We start from the raw sequence: 7,770 nt of genomic DNA, 5'->3' as shown, positions 1-7,770 counted from the left end.
ATGTTCTTTGGCTAATTCTGGCCTTAGTTGGTCCTGAGAGCACATACCTGTACTTTCAATCTCTCCCTATCAGAACTCCAAATAAGACATGACATTTACCCCTCCCCCCCCAAAATAAGTAACTGTAACTAAAGAAATAAAATTTTAATGGAAGATTATAGAAAATTTTAAATTAGCATGAGGGTGATGGTTTAGTAGGCAAAGCATTTGCCACACAAATGTGGGTTTCTGAGTTCAAGTCCACAGAACACAAATAAAGACTAGACATGGTAACATAAGGATTTGTAATCTCAATGCAATTACAAGGAGATGAAAGTGGGCCTATAAATCCATCAGGCAACCAAAAAAAAATCAACAGATCATACAATGAAACTGATAAGAGTCAACAGCCAATATTGCACTTTAATCCCAATACAGGTATACATGTACGTGCACACACATACACATATATTTGTGTGTGTGCACACACATATACACAAACACTATACACACATAGTATACGTTGATGACAATATTTATTTATTTATTTATTTGTTTATGTATTTGTTTATTTACATTAAATCTAGAGACTTTACAAGTAAAACACCTCATAGATATTTTTGACTTGGCCCAATTGGAATTCAGGGGCATTAGCAAGGCTATGACTGCAACTAACTTAGCCAGCTCATGGGGTGAAATAATAATCTCAGTATCTACCAATGGGTGGGTATGTCAACACATAATTAAACTGTGTTAAATGCATATAATTAATTAATTTCTATACAGAAAAGCAATAGAGTAAATATGTATAAAACATCAAACAAATTATAATTGTGGCTACAAACATGGATAAGACACAAAATCTAAAGTTTAAATATCAAAAATTGGAGATTGCCTCCTTTGTAAACAATATAAATACATAGCAACTTAAGTGTTAAATAACCCACTCAAGTTTATTATTGCTGTAGATATAGAAAAATACAAACAAGATAGGTATTCAATACACTGAAATATAAAAGTAATAATTACCTCACTTAAGGACAAGAGTAAATAGTACGAATGATTGTAATTCCAATTGTTATATTTATTGAAAACAACCCTAGTAACAATGGGGCAGTAGTTGTTCTACTTTTAAAATACGACTGGTACTTACTTGGATGCACATTACACTAGAGTGAAACTTTTGTCCTTTAAATAAGGCATTAATATAAAAAGACTGTTTTTCATTTGTTTTTTTTTTTGGTTTGTTTGTTTGTTTGTTTTGTATGCAGATATATCAGCAGGACTGTCCTGTAGAATATGACAGTTGAGCTTTGCTAAAGGTATAGTAGACAAGAAATTCTGCATGTCAAAGTCTAAGTACTGAACTGAGAATGGCTTTACTGTCTAGATACATCATTTCCATTAGGAACCTGGCATCTTGTGAGACAGTCCCCAATTTATTAATTGACCAATTCTACTCTTAAAGCTTTAAGGTGAACACTGTACCCATGAACTCAGAACTTCTAGTTCAAATAGCAAACTGACTTAGAAACTACTGAGAAATTTTCCTATCAAAACAGGAAATTGATCATCTTAACCCTTACTTTTAATACAATGAACATGCTTCATTTCCAGTTAGCTTCCTATCAGGGTTTTAGGCAAGCATGAATAAAGGGCAATAACAAATACTCTTACAAATGTCCTTATTTATCTGCAGGTGGAAGTTAATAGTAGAGTGTTTGCTAGCACACACATAGTCCTGGGTGATAACTCGGCACAGAAAAAATCAAGTGTATTGGTACATTCCTCTAATCTTAGCACTTGGGAATTGGAGCCAACATGATCAGGAGTTCAAGACCAGCCAGGATACATAAGACCTTGTCTCAGAAAAAGACATCCTATTTTCAAAGACCGTATTTCTTTGAAGAGAAAACATTATTTGCCAGTGTGAGCCATATTCCATTTTCTGGGTTCTAAAAATTTCCTATCGAGATTCAATGTGTTCAAAATAACAATGGAACAAATGAAAAGTAAGAAGACACTACTAAATGTTTTGTTCTCCATACTTTTTAAATTAGATGTTGTCTTTATTTACATTTCAAATGACATCTCCTTTCCCAGATTCCCTTCAAAAAAAAAAATCCTGTTTCCTCCCCCTCCCCATACTTACCAACCCACCCTCTCCTGCTTTCTGGCCCTGGCATTTCCCTACACTGGGGCATATAACCTTCACAGGGCATGGGCCTCTCCTCTCATTGATGACTGACTAGGCTGTCCGTCCTCTGCTATACATATGCTTCTGAAGTCATGAGTCCCACCATGTGTACTCTTTGGTTGATGGTTTAGTCCCTGGGAGCTCTGAGGGTACTAGTTAGTTCATATTGTTGTTCGTCCTAAGGGGCTGCAAACCCATCAACTCCTTGGGTCCTTTCTCTAGCTCCTTCCTTGGGGACCCTGTTCTCAGTCCAATGAATGGCTGTGAGCCTCTACTTCTGTATTAGTCAGGCACTGTCAAAGCCCCTAAGGAGACAGATATATCAGGCTCCTGTCAACCAACACTTGCTGGCATCCATAATAGTGTCTGGGTTTGGTGATTGAATATGGAAAGGATTCCCAAGTGGAGCAGTCTCTGGATTGTCCTTTCTTCAGTTTCTGCTCCATAGTTTTTCCCTGCAACTCCTTCCATGGGTATTTTGTTCCCCCTTATAAGAAGGAACGAAGTATCCATACTTTGGTCTTCCTTTTCCTTGAATTTCTTGTGGTTTGTGGATTATATTTTGGAAATTCCAAGCTTCTGGGTTAATATACACTTATTAGTGAGTACATACTGTGTGTGTTCTTTTGAGATTGGGTTACCTCACTCAGCATTATATTCTCCAGGTCCATCTATTTCCCTAAGAATTTCATACATTCATTGTTTTTAATAGCTGAGTAGTACTCCATTGTGTAGATGTACCACATTTTCTGTATCCATTCCTCTTTTAATGGACATCTAAGTAGCTTCCAGCTTCAGGCTATTGTAAAGAAGGCTGCTATGAACCTGGTGGAGCATGTGTCCTTATTACATGTTTGAGCATCTTCTGTGTATATGCCTAGGAGTGGTATAGCTGGGTTCTTTGGTAGTACTATGTCCAATTTCCTGAGAAACCACCAAACTGATTTCCAGAGGGGTTGTACCAGCTAATCACATCTTGTTTGGCTTTGGTTTCCCAGTGGTGGAGACAAGAATGTGTGACCCTGTGACTGCTAAGCTAATGTGCCATCATCAAGCCTTATCCCCTGTTTTCTGAAGCTTACAAACTAAATTGTATTCCAACAATTTAATTTAAATTAGTTGTGATAGGCAGCAGAATGGTCATGAGTTCCAGTCAAGCTTGGGCTATTTAGCAATACTCATATCTCAAAAGACAAAAAACAAATAAAAATTTCATAAACGATCATAAGGCTTGGAAAAGCAAGGCATCCCATTAAAGAAAGTTATAAAACATAAGATGTCTTTTTAGTAGTTTAAACTCATTAAGCAATTTGATTTTTATGTATAGGTACAACAGATCACCTGGAACTTAAGTTACAGGGGTTTGTGAGCTATGCAATGTGAGTGCAGAGATTCAAACCACAGGCCCCTGAAAGAGCAGTAACCATTCTTAACTAAGCATCTGTTGTACCAGGGCAGCTCAGTTCTGAGGCCTGGGTCTCTTCACCTTACCCTCTCTGGAGCAGATGCACTCTCTCTGTGGCCCACACTCATCTCAACAGCAGGACTGGAGCTGACCCCCCACTCCCCGCTACTGTGGTTGCACTGGTCAGAGCACACTACCTCAAGGGAACTGACACACCTTGTGTAAGCACCCGGCCAGTCAAGGAACAAAAGGTTAATAAGGTACTGTGACCTTACACTCAGGCCAGAGATCTTGAGATGTGACCAGCATAAGCATAAAGTGTCTGTCTATACACTTTACCTCACTGGGGGGGAGGGTGCGGGAAGGGGGCGCAACTAAGTCCCAGTCCACCTGAGGCAGAGATAATGAGACAGTTGTAGGGGTCCCTTGTCCTGCTGGGAAGCCAGGGGCTTAGGTTCCCAGCTAAAGAACACCACAGAAGCTGCTGGATGCCGCTGAGGGCTAGGGATGAGAGGAAAAAAGGCATGGGGGAAAAGCAGCATTGCAGCTGTTCTGTTACTGCAGGGCAGGAGTTCCTTAGCCTCGTGTAGGGCTGCAGTTGTACCATGGGCAGGTTCGCTGCTGTGGCCTGCAGCTCTCTCCTGCTGCTAATGCCTGTGGTAGGGTGTGTTAGTCAAAAATGAGGCAATGTATGAATGAGATATTTTATTATAGGAAAGAGAAAATAATCCGGTCAAGTAAAGAGAAGGAGAGGAAAGGACGGAAAGGAGAAGAGGAGAAAGAGAGACAGAAAGGAGAGGAATAAAGTAAGAGCAAGAAGGCAAGAGAAGAGAATAAAGAGCAGGAAACGAGAGAAAAAAGCCAAGAGAGGAAACAAAGAGCAAGAGAGAGGAGGAAGAGGGCAAGAGAGCAAGAGCTAGAGAGGAAGAAAAGAAGCAAGAGAGGAAAGAGACAAAGAGCAAGACAGGGAGAAGGGGCAAATAGCACTTTGTATTGTATGGGGCGTGGCTATCTGTCTTTGGGGGTGAGGCATGCCTGGCTGTGGTCAGTTGACTGGAGGCAGGGTCCAGCTAGAATGCTCAGAGCTTGGGGCATTGTCTGCCTGATAGAGCACACATCTCCTGTGGGGACAGTTGTGAGGGGTTGTGACTGAAGCAGGAGCCAAAGACTCAGGAGTTCTAGTGAACTCCTTCTGCCCCCTTCAAGCAGAAACTGCTTATTGAGGCTCCAGTACTCAAGGCCAATTATTCTACTGAGCCTAAGTTTTCTGAACAGACCACTGCCCTCCACTGCCCCACAAGCATCTATTTCTCCATTCCTTTATTATAGAAATTTAAACTCCGACAAACCTCTAGGACCTATGTAGATGAGGACTCTGCACATTAGTGGTATCAAGTTACTTTCTTAGATTGATAATCAACTATGCTTTATAGATTGGAACCTTGATTTCTCTTATTTACCAGATTACCACGCATAAAATGAGCTGAAGTATTCGATTCACCAGCTAGATATATAAATTGATGTTTGACTTCAAGTGTATGCGATCGGCACTCTGCACACAACTGCAAATATAATCCCCAAGAACATGAGTGTCAGAGAGTAGAACCAGAGTCTGATCTCACTCTGTATTTATGCAGATAGAGATCTGACAGCAAGAATCACAAGTCAGAAGGGTGCCTAAAGTTGAAAGCAAGTACAGGAGATTGCCCTATGTTTAGAACACAAATTACTCAAACATGGGCTACATGCCATCTCAGTGTAGATAGACACTATAGCTCTCCATCAACTGATTTTCAGTACATTCTCTAAGAGATGCGGCACCATCCAAAATGCCCCTAATGTCTGCCATGCATACTGGTTAGGAGCTAAATGCTAGTGCTTCTGCTCGTTTAGAATCCTCCAGGGCCTCATAACTACACTGGCTGAAAGAATTATGGTCTATGTAAGTATATGATCAGCTTTTGAAGCCAGAGTAAGAAAAAGGAACTGTTGCAAAATCTACAGGTTCAACTTATCAAACCACTGTATTAACTTCAGAGCTCCAGACCAGGAATGAACCCTGGCTAAGCAATGAAATGAAATGTGTAAAGAAAGCCAAATGCTACTATACCATCTCTTCTGAAAATGGGACTTCCTTGATGTTCTTATTACCAGTTTTTGTTGTTGCTTTTTAAAAAATAATGTCAGCAAGAAAGATGGGAAATTCAGACAAATCGTAAAGATCTATATTTCTGGAATGGTTATGCTTATAAAACATCACTGTGGCTGAGCATGAAAACGCCCACATGTAATCCTAGCTTTTAAAAAACCAATAAACAAAGAACCAAATAAATAAACAAAAACCTATGTAGATAATGAAATAATATTAAGGGAAACTTCACAAATTAATTTATTCAACACAATAAGAAGCATGACCAGCATGTAGCAGGTGTTTAAAATAGGATTAGTAGGCACTATAATTTATATTCTGTTGTTCAAAGTCACATAAAATGGGCTTGTTGAAACTTTATTTCTGAATAGATGAAAATATTGTCTGGTATATCTTCTTTGAATCTAACAACTTCCACATCATATTGTACTTTATTTATTTATCATTTTATTTATTAATCATTGAATAAGGTGAATATTTCACTTTATTCTTTAGAATTGTCATTTTCTAACTGAAAATTAAAAGAAATTCATATCTATAAATCCTTGTCAGTTTTGATAGAGACCAAACTGTCAAAAAAGAGAGAAAAAAATGAAAGAAAGAAAGAAAGAAAGAAAGAAAGAAAGAAAAAAAAGAAAGACACAAAGAATTAAAGAATAAAATAGTGTGGTAGGCTAACCAAGGCTCATAGAAGGCCTCTCTAAAAAGGAAAAACTATTAGTCCACTATTAGTCCAGAGAACTGAAGCCTAGTGGCCAAGGTTTTAAATAGTGGAGACTTGAAATTTTCCTGAAGAGCAGAGAGAGAATATTAAGAAGGTATCCAGTATCTCTCAATGTGCTAAGCAGTAACGTAAATACAGGGTATAGTTTTATACATCAGTGATTTACCCATAATTGTGGATACCTACAAAGATGAACAAAAAATAAAAACTTTAGCATATGTTCATCTCTTTAGTTTCTTTTAAATATTTCAAACACTACTTTTATAAAGACAAAAAAACAAGGAATAGCAGAAGGAAGTGTTATAAATATTTTAATCAACTACCTATAAGACTGGACAAACAATTGTATTTTTTCTGTGAGGTAACATGTCTTGGAATCTTCTAGAAATTGCCATAACTTTGGTAAGACTTCATTTGTTACTATAAATATCCTCTTTATCTTTTCTTTAAGATGTGGCATTAACATGTTCTGTATAAAGAACCTGCACTGTGCCTTTTTTTTTTTTTTTTACTTTTTTGTGACACTTGCATGTGTCATTTTTCACATTGGTTCATGAAACTATTTATTTAAACTAGAATTTTTCAATCTCAGCACTATAAAGAACTGGGATCATATGACTGTGTGTCTGTTAGTATCCGTAAGCATATATATAATAAATGGGTGAATGAATGAATGAATGAAACATCTTTTTTTTTTCCAAGGACATATAAATCTTCTTTCATCTTTGTTAAGGTTCAAGTAAAGAGTGAGAATTTGGTTTGGGTTGGAGGGAATTAGGAATTGAGTTCCTACATATAACTGTTGAAATCTACTTATATTATTAATTAAGTCATTACCCCTCAGCCAAACAATCACCTTAATGACTTAATGAGTGATTAAAAATATGGAATAACCAACATGGGACCAGAGCCTAAAATCAATCTACTTAATAATGGAACTGAATTTATCTCAAAGGTAAAACACACACAAATATTTGATTACTATAGTCAGTAAATCAGAGAAAAAAATATATAAAGAACTCAGACGTCACAAACCTGCAGAATACATAGTTTTGGAGTCTTCTGCACTGCCTGATAAAGGTAGCAGTGGGTATAAAGCAGATACCTTACATTAGATGATCCCACAGTGAATGTCAATGGTCTGACAATGTCTGCAACCTGACGGTAGTGAAAAATTCTCTCAACTATCTTTCCTCCTTACCTTCCCATCCCCACTCTTCTCATCTTCTGTCCTTTCTCTTCCATTACCTTCTTTTCCAGTCCATTACATATACTCAGGTCTAAACCCATGAACTCAAACACACACACACACACAC

The sequence above is a fragment of the Mastomys coucha genome, unplaced genomic scaffold (assembly GCF_008632895.1).
Source record: "Mastomys coucha isolate ucsf_1 unplaced genomic scaffold, UCSF_Mcou_1 pScaffold20, whole genome shotgun sequence".
Taxonomy (NCBI): Eukaryota; Metazoa; Chordata; class Mammalia; order Rodentia; family Muridae; genus Mastomys; species Mastomys coucha.
The sequence above is the reverse complement of the archived record's forward strand: the minus strand, read 5'-3'. Positions refer to the sequence as shown.